Below are 14,790 nucleotides of genomic sequence, written 5' to 3'. Positions count from 1 at the left end.
AGGGGCCCAGGATCTGGACCCGATGCAAAGACAGATACTTAACAGACTGAGGCACCCATGTGTCCCCAACTGTTGATTTTTTAATAATTTTTACCAGTCATGCTGTTTCACTGAGGAATGGATCCATGAAGCTCTTCACACTGCCATTTCAGAAGTAAACTCCTCAAACACAAGAGGCAACCTCTTTGGCCTCAGATATAGCAACTTCTTACTAGACAAGTCTCTGGAGGGAAGGTATAGAAAAGCAAGAATGAACTATTGGGACTTAATGAAGATAAAAATCTTCTGCACAGCAAATGGAACAATCACCAAAACTAAAAGGCAGCCCTTGGAATGGGAGAAGATATCTGCAAATGACATATCTGATAAAGACTTAGTATCCAAAAGCTGTAAAGAACTAATCAAACACCCAGAAAACAAATAATCCAGTTAAAAAATGGGCAGAAGGCATGAATAGACATTTTTCCAAAGACAACATCCAGATGGCTAACAGGCACATGAAAAGATGTTCAACATCACTCATCATCAGGGAAATACAAATCAAAATTACAATAAGCTATCACTTCATACCTGTCAGAATGGCTACAACAACGATCCCAAGGAACAACAAGTGCTGGTGAGGATGTGAAGAAAGAGGAACCCTCCTGCACTGTTGGGAGGAATGCAAATTGGTGTGGCTGCTCTGGAAAACAGTATGGAGGTGCCTCAAAAAGTTAAAATAGAACTACCTTACAACCCAGCAATTGCACTACTAGGTATTTACTCAAAGAATACAAAAATATACATTCAAAGGTATACATGCACCCTGATGTTTATAGCAGCATTATCAAAAATAGCCAAACTATGGAAAGAGTTCAAGTGTTCACAGACTAATGAGTGAATAAACACATGGAATAAGTCCACCTGGGTAGCTAGTTAAGTGTCTGAATCTTGATCTTAGTTCAGGTCTTGATTTCATGGTCATGGATGAGTTCAAGCCCTGCACTAAGCCCCACACTGGCCATGAAACGACTTAGAAAAAAAAAAATGTGGTGTATATATATACAATGGAATATTACTCAGTCATCAAAAAGAATGAAATCTTGCCATTTGCAATGATGTGGATGGAGCTACAGTGTTTTATGCTAAGCAACGTAAGTCTGAGAAAGACAAGTACTATATGATGTCATGTATATGTGGAATTTAGGAAAGAAAGCAAATGAGCATGTGGGAACGGGGGAGAAAAGAGAGGGAAACAACCCATAAGAGACTCTCAACAATAGAGAATAAACTGAGGGTTGTTGATGGAGGGAGGTGGGAGAGGGATGGGCTAAATGGCTGATGGAGATGAAGGAGGGCACTTGTTGTGATGAGCACTGGCTGATATATATATAAGTGATGAGTCACTAAATTCTCCTCCTGAAACCAGTATTAATTATTTTAACTAGAATTTCAATAAAAATTTGAAGAAAATATAAAGAAGTAGAACTCACCTAAAATGGAACAGATCTGTAGAATCTTTAAGGTAAAGATTTAAAGAATGCCATTTAGAACACCTGAATTTGATCTTCCCTTTTAATATGTTCTAATCTCCTTGACCAGCATGAAGCCCAATGTGAGGCATGCGCTCAAGACTCTTGAGATGAAGACCTGAACTGAGATCAAGAGTCTGACGCTTAACTGACTGAACCACTCAGCCACCTCTGATCTTCCCTTTTAAAGACTTTCGTGGGTCTTCTGTTGATTAACCTCCCTGACCATTTCCCTGAGCTTCCTTCTTTATTCTCATAAGGTCTCTAGTAATTCATTTTGCTTTCAATTCTGCTCCCACTGACTCCCACTTGTATTTCCTCTCACCCAATGCCTGACTGCAAAAGCGAAAACAAAAATAACAGAGAACTACAAACCTGCTTCCTATCCAGTGTTTCATCCTACTGCTGCCATAGAGGTGCACCACTTAGCTGTCCTTCAAAAGAACCTGCTGAAGGACACCTTCAAGCTGCCAGCCCCTTGGGTTCTACAGCGTGTTCATACCGAGGCCACACATGGTTTGCAGACTTGGGCTGTCCCCAGCCAATGACGGAACGCGATGGGTTTATTAGAGCTAGACCATTCCTACCTGCTGCAGAGCTGCTCCCACAAGGATCTTACCAGGACCATTTCTAGAAATGTGCTCTAATCTGAAACTCTTCCTATTTAATCCTTCTTCCCCCTCTCCTTTACTGATGTTAGACTAGCATTATCATCTGCCTACATTTGCTCCCACCACTTTATTCTTCACATGCATGTCTCTCATTAAATCTCTTCTATTCCTAATCTTAGCTTTCTCTATGTTTCTTGGATAGCTCAAAGTTAGAGAGATGGTACTGAAATGTTCCCAGAGACGGGAGATAAAATAGAGTTTGGAAACTGGCTCACTCACCATCTATCAAGGAGAAGCCATCCTGAGTAGAATGTAAGGCACAACCCCTCACACGAGATGGCAACCAAATTCAAAAGAATTTATCATTGACAATTTCATAACATCCTTACCAAGGTATGATTCACACATTCATAAGATATGGGGGGGAACACACCCTATAAGAAAGTGTGGTTGGGGGCACTGGGTGGCTCAGTTGGATAAGCATCTGCCTTAAGCTAGGTCATGATTTCAGGATCCTGGGATCGAGCCCCACATTGGGCTCCCTGCTCAGTGGGAGTCAGCTTCTGCTTCTGTCCTTCCCCTCCACTCATGCGATCTCTCTCTCTCTCTCTCTCTTTAGTAAATAAATAAATAAATAAATAAGTAAAATCTTTTTTCAAAAAGAAAGTGAGATTGACTGGTTATTGTAAAGTTGTATTGCCACCCTGCAGAGGAATAACGAAAAACTAAGGGTAGTTACACAATTAAAGGCTGTGTGTAAGAGTCTAAGGGACTCTTTTGCAGCCTACAAAGAAGCCACTATCCGCTGGGATGGAAGAATGAGCACACTTAAGAAGCAGATTCAGGACTTTGCAGAGTCACAGATATTCAGAGATGTTCAGCCAAGGCAGGTCTGTTTATACTAAGATCAGGACTCAGACTGACAAAATCTGGAACCTGAAACCTGGGACATGGGATGAGATATGTCAGTGGATATCTGCAAGAATTTCAGCCCTGCGGGCATCCCTAAAACCTCAGAGCTTACAGAGGAAGTCTATGCCTCTGTAGTAAGAGCTGGCACTTCTAATCCCTGAGATTACATTGCAGAAACATCTCCTCCACAAGACCATAAGTGCCTCCCTCAGGACTTATTGCACTATGTCTCCTGGTTGCAGGCCTAATAGTAGAGTTAAATCCCAGAACTGGGTTGGTGAGCTGCAGCACCTGATAAAGGTAGAGAGAGATTACACCCCAAAACACCCACAAAAATTAGTATGTATCAGCAGGGGCGAAGAGAGTACTCCTAGGATTCAATTTCGGGAATGCTTGATCAAGGGGGCTAGAACATAAGACTTGATACGAAAGAATCCATTCAGTTGGGAACACCTTCTCAGGATATGAATGCAATGCTTAGCCAAGGACTTCAGGATAGGACAGCAACACGGCTAGGAAGGCTCTTAGAAGTTTAGGGAAATCAAATCCCATGCAAAGCAAAGCAGGAATCCTTCAGTTCCTTAGAAGATAATGAAGGAAAAAATTAAAGGGTGACAGGGAGATGGGCATGCTGGAAAGGTCATGTTATGTAAGGCCAAAAGATCCACCAGAGGGTTACATTTCTTGGGAAAGCCCAAAGGATATAACATTCACCAAGACATTAGGAATCTGCCAGTAAGGGCACCAACATCACTAAGTTCAGCGCTGAAGGCCTGTGGTAATGGTAGCAGCATGATCTAGTGCTAGGCTCATTAACCTATGAGGGATGCTGGAGCTCTAAAGTGATCCAGGTCATATGCAAGCACTTCACCATCAGAAGCCAGGAGGCTGCAATTACCCTAACACCTAACAGGGGCAGCAAAGAGCCCATTACCCACAGGGCATTGTAAAAATCATTAATAAAATAAAGGCAATAAAGATAGTCAGTGAGGATGCTGCTTAACATCCACAGGCAGAACAATGCAAGAAGAAAGAAAGGAGCAGAAGGCTAGGAGTGGTCACCCAAATAGTCACACCCTTGCTCAAAACCTAATGACTGAAAAGACGACTGAGTCCCCGGAGTTAAGAACCCTGCAGATCTGTGGCAAATAAGTATTTTAATAGTTCCTAAATAACCTACAGCTATTTAGTCAGATAAACATACACTGGGAAAAGGGGAGTATGTCAAGTTATTCTTAGCAAATGTACTGCAAACCCTAAGGAGTGATTGTGGAAGCAACTGAAACATCAGTACAGTTCCTGTTCTCAGACTATTGAATGCAATATCCCAGTACCAGCAGGACCATGAACTCCCGGGTTAGTCCTACAAAGTGTATTGTATGCTCCAAGGGGTGACTGTGAAAGCAGCTAAAGCTCAGCAGTGTTCCTGTTCTTGGGCTATTGAACTCAAAGGCCCAATAGGAACAGGATCCCAGCATCTCCTGGGTCAGGGCCTACATTAGGAACTATGAAATAAAGGAACCCTCCACTTTCCTTCCTGCCTGGGGGCGATTGCTAGCACAAACATCCCATTCCTCCCTGATCATATGACTGCCTCCCCATGTGCCCACACGGAGGGGAGGGTCCAGGCCTGCTTTCCAGCTTCAAGATAATTGCCATCCCTTTGTATTCCTTCCCCATGCTTTGATACATCTGTCCATGCTTTTCTGATAAAAAATAAAAATAAAAAAATACAAATACAAGGTATGTGCAGAATTAAGCTGCTGCTACTCTCCCTTGCAGAGGCAGCCTGGAACAACCATTCAGATTGGTGTCTGAGACCTTCATTTCGGTGCATGACGATAGAGTACCCAGATATTTTGAGGACTACTGGACACAAGGTCTGAGCTCACACTGACCCCTAGAGAAACAAAGTATCATTACTAATAAATGGAGGCCAGGTAATAAATAGGGTCCCAGTCCCCAACTGTATAATTAGGAATGACAAACTTGCAGTTGGACAAACCCCCACAGTGGGTCCTTGTCCTATGAAATAAAAGCTATTATCATGAGAAAGGCTAAGAGGAAGCCTTCAAAATTGCCCTTGACTGGCCAAGATAATACACCTTTAAAAACATATAACCCAGGGGATGGCAAAGATTAACACCCTCACTGAAGACCTAAAGGGGTGATGGTCCCTATCATATCTCCATTTAATTTGCCAGTCTGGTCCCTGCAGTAGCAGATGGATCCTAAAAAATTACTGTAACCTGCTGCAAGCTCAACCAAGTGGTAGCCCCTATTGCTCAAAACCTAATGTACCAGACATGATTGCTTTGCTAGGGCAGGTTAATAAAGTCTCACGTACATAGTATGTGCCATTGATTTGGCAGATGAACTCTTTTCTATCTCAGTGATAGAAGACTACCAGAAACAGTTCACATTCATGTGGAATGTACAAAAATATTCATTTAAAGTTTTGGCCTAACTCTATTAATTTTCCCACTTTCTCTCATAACAGAATCCAGAAAGACAGGGGAGTATCCCACAGAATATCAAACTGATCTGTTGTATGGGTGACATCTTGTGGATGAAACAAGAAAAGCAAGAGCTGACTAGTGAATTGGTGGCCTTGTTAGAACAAGTGTTCCAGAGGGTAGGAGATAATACCCTACAAAGAATCAGGGACCTGCCTGGCAACAAAACATTTTAGGGGTCCAATGGTCAAACTATCCCATCCAAATTAAAAGACAAATAACTGCATTGTGCATCCCCTAACATAAAGAACAAGGCACAAAACCTGGTAGGCCTCTGAGTTCTACAAGCAACTTATTCCATACGTAGGAATACTTCTCCGGCTCATACACTTCGTGACAAGGAAATCTGCCAGCATGGCATGGAGTCGAGAAGAGGAAAGGACTCTGCAGCAAGTTCAGATTGTGGCACAAGCTGACCAGCTGCTGTGCCAGATGACCCAGCAGACTGTATGGTATTGGAGGTGTCAGTGTTGGTAGAAGACTCACTGTGGAATTTGTGGCAGAGCTCAACAAATCATGGCCCATGGGCTAAATTGGTATGCCACCTTTTTTGTAAAAAATGTTTTATGTAAATACAGCCATGTACATTCACTTGCATATTGTCTACAGATGCTACAAAAGCAGAGTCGCATAGCTGAACCAAAGAACATATGATCAACAAAGCCTAAAATATTTACTAACTGGCCCATTATATAAAAAGGTTGCTGATGGTTGGTTTACGGTAAGCCCCAGTGAGACATTCACAATGCAGGAGTTCTGTAGTAAAGCCATGCCATCAGCAGCAGAAAACTGTATGCCTTCTGAGAAGCAGCTCCTAGTCTGCTACTGATCTCTGGTAGTTATGGAATGTCTGACCTCAAGGCACAAAGTGATCATGTGACTGAAATTGCCCATTATGAGCTGGGTTATGTTGGCTCCAAAACATACAGTCAGAAATGCCCAGCAGCAATCCATTGTAAGGTGGAAATAGTATATCCAAGATCAAGTTTAAGCAGGACAGAAGGTATGAATAAGTATTACCAAGTATCCCAGAACTCCATGTCACCACCATGGTTGCAAAAGGACCCCACCCTCACCTCACATCTATGGCTTTATGGAAGTCACAAACAGCTAAAGGAAGTGGGAAAAGTTCAAAATCCCTAATATCACAGACAGCTAGATCTAGCAGTTGGAATGCTCATGGTGGACTCAGAGTGGAAATTAACCAAAGAGCCACAGAAAAGCTGAATCAGTCCCAGGGATCAGAGTTGTGATATTTGATTCTAGATATTTGATTCTAAGAAAATTTCTCTCATTAGAGAGAGAGAAAGGGAGGGAGAGGGAGAGGAAGAGTTATATGACAACCTCTAGAGGCAGCATCATGGACAGAAACAGAAACAGATAATGCTCTCGACCTCCAGCCTTCACGATGGCCATGGAGTTCCCACACAGAGAATCTGAGTGGCCAATAAACCCGCCAACCTGAATATACTTGCCTTCTCATAATTAGCCCCTGCGTTTGCTATCAGGAGGATAATTTTCATATACCCTGGGGAAATCTATTCCATTTAGCGATGAGTAAGGGACAGGCAGAGCTAGGCAGGGAGGAATAGGTAGGCCACCATGAGATCTGGCTCACAAAATTCAAAATGTGGGAGATGAAAGGATACCAGAGATAAGGGAACAATCCAGACCATACTGTCCTAGGTGCCAGAGGTGAGTTCTTGTTATATCAGCTTCTTGTGACCAACCAAGAATTACCCCACCCTAAAACGGAAGTAAGCAGGGTGCCTGGGTGGCTCAGTTGGTTAAGCAACTGTCTTCAGCTCAGGTCATGATCCCAGAGTCCTGGGATTGAGTCCCGCATCAGGCTCCCAGCTTCATGTGGGGTCTGCTTCTCCCTCTGACCTTCTTCCCTCTCATGCTCTCTCACTCTCTCTCAAATAAATAAATAAAATCTTTAAAAAAAAAAAAAAAAGGAAGTAAGCCTATGAAGGTGTTATCACTACTCCTTACTCAATGGTGCTATCAATAGAGATACTAAACAGATTTAAGTTCCCCGGTTAGTTTTCTATAAAAGACCATCCCTAAAAGCCCTCAGTGGCAACACTGTTGGGATCCCTCTCACTTCTGAGAGCTTTCTCTGTATACTTGCTTAATAAACGTCTATCACTTTATTCACCCTCCTTTGTCTGTGAAATTAATTCTTCCACTCCATGAGACAAGAACATAGCTCTTCCACTTCAGGGTACAGCTGTGTCTATCACTTTACTCACTGTCCCTTGTCCTCAAGATTCATTCTTCGACTCCTGCATCACCAACACAGGTCAGTCAAACAAAAAATTACCCAAAAAATTGAAAAAAAAAATGAGAGAAACTTAACTGAACATAGAACTAACCCCAAGGAAACAATTAATGTTGGAACAGAACAACAAACTTTAAATAAGTAAAATTAATGTACCATCCCCCCCCCAAATTTGAGAAACTATTCAAAAACAGGACGCTTCCATAAAGTCATCTATGACAGCCTCTTTTCACCATTACCTGGTGTAAGGTGAAATCACTCCAGCAGAAAGAGGATGGCACTGTCCTGCCAGAAGTAGAAGCTAAGGAAAAGTCATATGCAACAGTGAACTGTCAGGTCATTAAGTGAGGACTCTCTGAAGACTCCAGGAAAGCACAGCGTAAGAAGCAGATTTTAAATATCCATGGCACAGAGTATTTGACGGCTAAGAGAATGTCATAAATAGCACCAGCTATCCTTTACCTGTCACCCCTCTAACCAAGTAAGGAGACTGGGAAGAGGAAAGGAAAGAAAGCAATGAAGAAAAGAAAACAGGCCATGACGTCGTTCCCCTCTCTGCCCTATGAAATTATGAATCAGGCCTGAATTTGATGATTGAGGGGTAGCCAAGAGGAGCAACTTGGGACTGATGAGAGAGGAAAGTTTTGATTTTAGATTGGACTGTACTCTTCAATGCCTGAGACATCAGATATTCTAATACCCAAAAGTGACTAGAAAAGTTATTGCCACTTCCTAAGAACAGTTTCAGGAATGGAGAAGGGAGATCTGAATAAAATCGTAGCAGGCAGAGGCTGGAGAAAAATAAAGAAATAGCCTGATTGTACACCACTGAGTCCAGCTCATTCAACGAACAAATTATACACAGATTGTGGTGTCTAAGTGGGGGGGTCCCTCTGATCAGATGCAGGCCCCCAAATGTTGGGTGATGATAGGATGGAGGCCAGTGAAAAGGGGTGACAGAAGTCACCTGAGGCAGAACAAAGGCAATAGAAGTTTATTCAGTACACTGTAGGGAGCGGCAGGCAGGCAAGACAGGAGAGCAAAAGCTGTCTGCTGGGAGGCAGTGGGTAGAGGCTGTTTTTAAAGAGGGAAGGTGAGGAGGTATGGTGAATTCTCTTTTTGGTAACTATGCCTAGTTATAAGTAGCACATTGGTCACTTAGGGTCTATGGATATTTTGAGGTTGGTTGCCTGATAGACCTGTCTGTATTCAGCCAGGTGGTCTTGTGGCCCTTTCTACATTCCATTGCTCAACCCTATTTGCCTAAAAGTAGCTTCTACATAGATGAAGAAATAAAAGGAGGAAGAGGGACAAGACAGACAGCACAAATGAATCCCCTTCAGAAATAGGAGGGGGCATTTGAGGTGCCTCCTAGGCTCCCCTCAGGAGAAGTTTCCAATTACTTCTGATTATTAACTAGTGAAACACTGTGACATAAGAAATATTTATTTGGTCTTTGACCAGGTTTCTGGTCCTAAAAGTCTTGCAATTTCACTAGCTACAGAGATAAGAGCAGTATCCTTTGTTGTTCATAATAAGTCCTTTTTAAACACAGCTAAATGTATGCTAATGAGGTAACTCTGGATGGACCTCTAGATAGCTCCAGGATAGGGACCAGAGAAACTATCCATATGATTAGAGGGTTGGAACTTTCAGCCCCACTGGCCCCTCCCTACCTCCAGGAAGATTAGAAGGGCTGGACATAGAGTTAATTACCAATGGCCAATGATTTAGCCAATCATGCCTATGTCACAGAACCTCCATAAAAAACTCTAAATGAAGGAGTTCTAAGAGCCTCTGGCTTGGCGAACATAGTCACAGGCTAGGAGGGTAGTATATCCCAAAGTCCAGAAAGACAGAAGGTATTATATTTGAAATTCTTCCAAACCTTGCCCTATATGCCTCTTCATCTGGCTGTTCATTTGATTCCTTTCTAATATCCTTTATAATGAACTGGTAAGTAAGTAAAATCCTGTGAGTAAGTAAGTAAAGTAAGTAAGTAAGTAAAATCCTGAATTCTGTGAGCATTATAGCAAATTATCAAACCTGAGGATGGGATCATGGGAATACCCAATTTAAAGCCAAGTTGGACAGATATGTGGGTAATCAGGGACCTACCACTTGTGATTGGCATCTGAAATGGGAGGCATTTCAGATGGGGACTGAGCTCTTAAACTGTAGGGTCTGCAGTAACTCAAGTCCTTAGTGTTAGAATAAAATTAAATTAAAGGACACCTAGTTGGTTTCTGCAAAGAATTACAGAATTGCTTGGTATGGAAAAATCCATACATTTGGGGTCAGAAGTGTTTTGTGGGTAGAAGCAGATTTTAATAATAATAATAATGATCATTAGGGTGCCTGGGTGGCTCATTTGGTTAAGCGACTGCCTTCAGCTCAGGTCATTATCCTGGAGTCCCAGGACCGAGTCCCACATCAGGCTCCCTGGTTGGCAGGCACTCTGCTTCTCCCTCTGATCCTCCCTCTTCTCATGCTCGCTCGCTCTTCCTCTCTCTCTCTCTCTCTCATTCTCTTTCTCAAATAAATAAATGAAATCTTTTTAAAAAGAAGTTAAAAATGATCATTATTGGTCCCTTCTAATTGAAATAAAATTATGGGTAATTGTCCTCATGATGTTAGTACTCATAGATTGTATGATATAGGTAATGTGAATTCAAAGGGATTTCAAGATAATGAAATAAAGGTGAAACACATATTCTAGTGCCTGGCATGTATTCAGTCAACATTTTTTAACAAGAGGAAGTGGCATGGTAGTGGTTAAAAGCGGAAAATCTGGTGTCAGACTGTCTGGGATTGAATTCTGTATCTTCTGCTTACCAGTCTTGTGATATGGGCAAAGTTGTATCTTTAACTCTCTTATTTCCTCAACTATCAATTGAGGATTATAATAGGAAGCTGTTAGGAAAATTAAATTAGATAAAACCTGTAAATTAAGTAGAATAGTTCCTGGCTCTGAAGTAGAGGTCAATATTAGATAATTTGGAAGGAGGAAGAAGAATAGAAGAAGAAGCAGCTGCTGCCATCACATTCAAGGGTTTTATACCCATACATAAGTTTGATGTAGTATTAACAAGTGTTGTGACTGAAGAATGAGAAGGGACACTGGGGACCCAAGGGAGAAGTGACCGATAGGATCTGAAAGATAAAGGAGTCGAGAAAGATAACAGGTGTGAAATGATTTCCAGGCTAAGAGGGGCATTAAGGAAGGTCATGAAGCAGGCAGATAGTTACAGGCCAGGAATGACAGAATTCATTCGCAGGAATTCAGTGTCACAGGAGCATGACAAACGGGAGGAAAAACGGGAAAAGAAATAAGGTTGCAGATACGGGCAAAGAAACTGGAAGAAAAGGTTGAGGTGCCAAGATTTAGGCTTCTGAGTGGGAGCAGATACAGGTGCCCGAAGTTTATACAGTTTGGAAGGCTCTCCTCAAGAAAGAAGAGACATGGGTGCCTGGGTGGCTCAGTCGGGTAAGTCTCTGCCTTCAGCTCAGCTCTTGGTCCCAGGATCCTGAATGGGGATGGAGCCCCACATCAGACTCCCTACTCAGCAGGCAGTCTTCCTCTCCCTCTGTCCCTCCCCCTACTCATGCTCTGCCTTTCTTTCTCTCAAATAAATAAATAAAATTTTAAAAATTTTAAAAATTAAAAGAAAGCATGATTATAAATCCAAAAGTAGATGCAAAAGGAATTTTAAAAAACTGAAAACTTTTAAAAGAAATGTAACAAATTACAAATGTTAAAACTTGACAACTATAAACCACAAAATCCAAAAAACAACATATGTGTATTAATTAGGTAATTGATATGCCTCTAAAACTTTTTTCCTTTGTTTTTGGTAGTATACTTTTCATACGTCAATGACTTTGTACTGTTTTCTATAGTAAGGATACTATTGGTAGTGCTTACATGTGTGTGCCCTATAAACACAAAAATTCTGAAGAATTTTCTTCCACATGATTCCTACCAAAAAAGGGAGGGGAAAAGTTTGACATATTTAAAATGGTATATGCTACGTCATCAAGTATATTTGTGACAGGAGAGAACTTCCATTTTGACTTAAGTATCAATAAAAACCAAATCATTTGCTTATAAATCTTATACACTGGAAAAATTCTCCAGAGATCATCTTCTGGCTCCATATATTTCAAATCTTGTTTCTCTTTCACTAATGCAATTTTCTAGTGCCAGCACCATAGGACAGCTTCATATTGCATAATACTTGGATTGTAGTCTTGTAATATAAACTTCCACTAAAAGATACTAGGGCTTTTTCATTTGCAATGACATGGATGGAACTAAACAGTATTACATGGATGGAACTAAAGAGTATTATGCTAAGTGAAATAAGTCAATCACAGAAAGACAATTATCATATGATCTCACTGATATGTGAAATTTAAGAAACAAGGTAGAGGACCATAGGGGAAGAGAAGAAATATGAAACAAGACAAAACCAGAGAGGGAGACAAACCATAAGAGATTCTTAATCTGAGGAAACAAACTGAGAGTTGCTGGAGTGGAGAGGGGTGGGATGGATGGGGTGGCTTGGTGACGGACATTGGGGAGGGTATGTGCTATGATGAGCACTGTGAACTGTGTAAGACTGATGAGCCTGTACCCCTGAAACAAATAATACATTATATGTTAATAATAAGAATAAAAATACCAGGGCTTTTTCAAGAAAATATGCAAAAGGGTCTAGAAATTATTTGCATACAGAGAGCAAAGAAGCTATCCAAGATGATTAGGGTCATTTCAAAAGGACTCAGGAGCCAGCTAGAAAGGGCTCTCACTAATGAAAGATTGGACAATCTGAACTTTATTGAAATCCACTAAATATGTTAAAAATTGATCACTTTCAGAAAATATCAGGGAATCAATTCACTGTCTTGAAAACATCACAATAAACTATTTAATAATTAAATTATTATTAATTAATTAGGTAAATGAAGAAAAAGAATCAACCATTTATCTTTCCTTTCCCATTTGATCTCTACCACTGGGCTACAAAGTAATAGATGATGTTCCTCCTGCTTGTACTCGCTTTCTCTCGCTCTCTCTCTCTCTCTCTCTCGCTCTGACAAATAAATAAATAAAATCTTTAAAACAAAACAAAACAAAAAGAGAGACAATTGGACTATGTGCCTCCTAACTGAAAGAACATAAAACACCAAAAGGAGCATACGTAAATCTAATCTAGTCTCTTAATCAAACTGCCAATTTATAGAAAATACAGAAGATAAGAACATGTTGAACTGCACCAACAGTATGCACCCAGCAAAATGCAGGTTGTAGGAATAGGTCAAGTATTCATAAGGAAGTTCATAAGAAAAACTGTAAAGAAAAGAAAGGAAAAGGGTACCTGGGTGGCTCAGTGGGTTAAGCCTCTGCCTTTGGCTCAGGTCATGATCTCAGAGTCCTGGGATCCAGCCCCACATCCAGCACTCTGCTCAGTGGGGAGCCTGCTTCCTCCTCTCTCTCTGTCTGCCTCTCTGCCTACTTGTGTTCTCTCTTTCTGTCAAATATATAAATAAAATCTTAAAAAAAATTTTAAAAGGAAAAGAGGGGAAATCTTATAGAGTAATAAAAAATTAGAAGACATATCACATTGGGTTTTGGGGGGGGTTAAGATTTTATTTATTTGAAAGAGATCACAAGTAGGCAGAGAGGCAGGCAGACAGAGCTAGGAGAAAGCAGGCTCCCTGCTGAGCAGAGAGCCCAATGTGGGGCTTGATGCCAGGACCCTGAGATCATGACCTGAGCCGAAAGCAGAGGCTTTAACCCACTCAGCCACCCAGGTGCCCCTCACATTGTTTTTTAATAAGCAGGATTAAACTACAGGGACTAAAGATGAACACTTGGGAGATAAAACGATAAAGAATAACAAGCAAGCAATTAATATAGAATTAATTAAAGCAATTAATAGAAAAGTCAAGAAAGCAATTACTATTGAGGGAAGGAAGATTAAGGATTAAAATTGGGAAGGGGCACTTAAGAGAAGCATAGAGAAGTAGCTAGTTAGTTTTACAGTTTGACCTAGTAGTGGTCACAAATGTGTTTGCCTTATTGGCTCCTGTGTTTTGTATTTTAGTTCCTCTAAATAAGATTTTTAAAATAAAATAGAATTAAAGATATAAATGTATAAAGATTAAAGATATAAAAGGGGGATGAGTGTTGGAGGTGTGGGGTGAAGGTGGCTAAGCCAGGGCAAAATCCGAACATTGTCAGGTTCCTTGGCAACAGCACCCAAAGCCATTATTATTTCTAATGCAATCTGAGGGATTTGCATTTATTCAAGGTAGGAAAATTTGTGAACCACGGCACGTTCTCCTGGGAACAACCTTCCTAGTAGTTTAATTATCTTGAGTGCTTTTCCTTTGACCCAGGAGAACAATAGTGTTTATCTTGTAGTTTACATTGTGAGTCTCATCAATTCCACTGTGGTAAACACAGAAATGTGCCCCCCAGATCTTCCTTCAAGAAAATACTTGTAGCTAAAGGGAACAGAGGGGACTAAGCAGCTATTAATCAGCTGCCAGATCCTCCAAATTAGCCTTAGCCACAGAAACCCTTCACCTGAGGATATAACCTTCCTGGGGCAGCCTACATCCAGTGACTAAGTGAAACAGAATATATAAAAGATCTGGCCAGTGTAGCCTGACAGTAGATGCTCTCATGGGCTACATTAGCTCCAGAGCTCCCCACATGGCTGATGAAGGTTTGTGGGACTTGTATCACAGTTTAACTTCTGCTGCTCCCTTTCTGGGTGATCATCCCTAATAAACACACTGCTTCAGCATCCGCTTCTGGAGAAACCAATCTGTAACATCCTTTTTTTGAGAGAGAGAGAGAGAGCAAGCCTGTGTACTAGCAGAGGGAGGGACTCAATCTTATGACCCTGAGATCATGACCTGAGCCAAAATCAAGAGCCGGAGGC

This window comes from Lontra canadensis, unplaced genomic scaffold (assembly GCF_010015895.1).
Source record: "Lontra canadensis isolate GAN:19392208 unplaced genomic scaffold, GSC_riverotter_1.0 scaffold7, whole genome shotgun sequence".
Lineage (NCBI taxonomy): Eukaryota > Metazoa > Chordata > Mammalia > Carnivora > Mustelidae > Lontra > Lontra canadensis.
The sequence above is the reverse complement of the archived record's forward strand: the minus strand, read 5'-3'. Positions refer to the sequence as shown.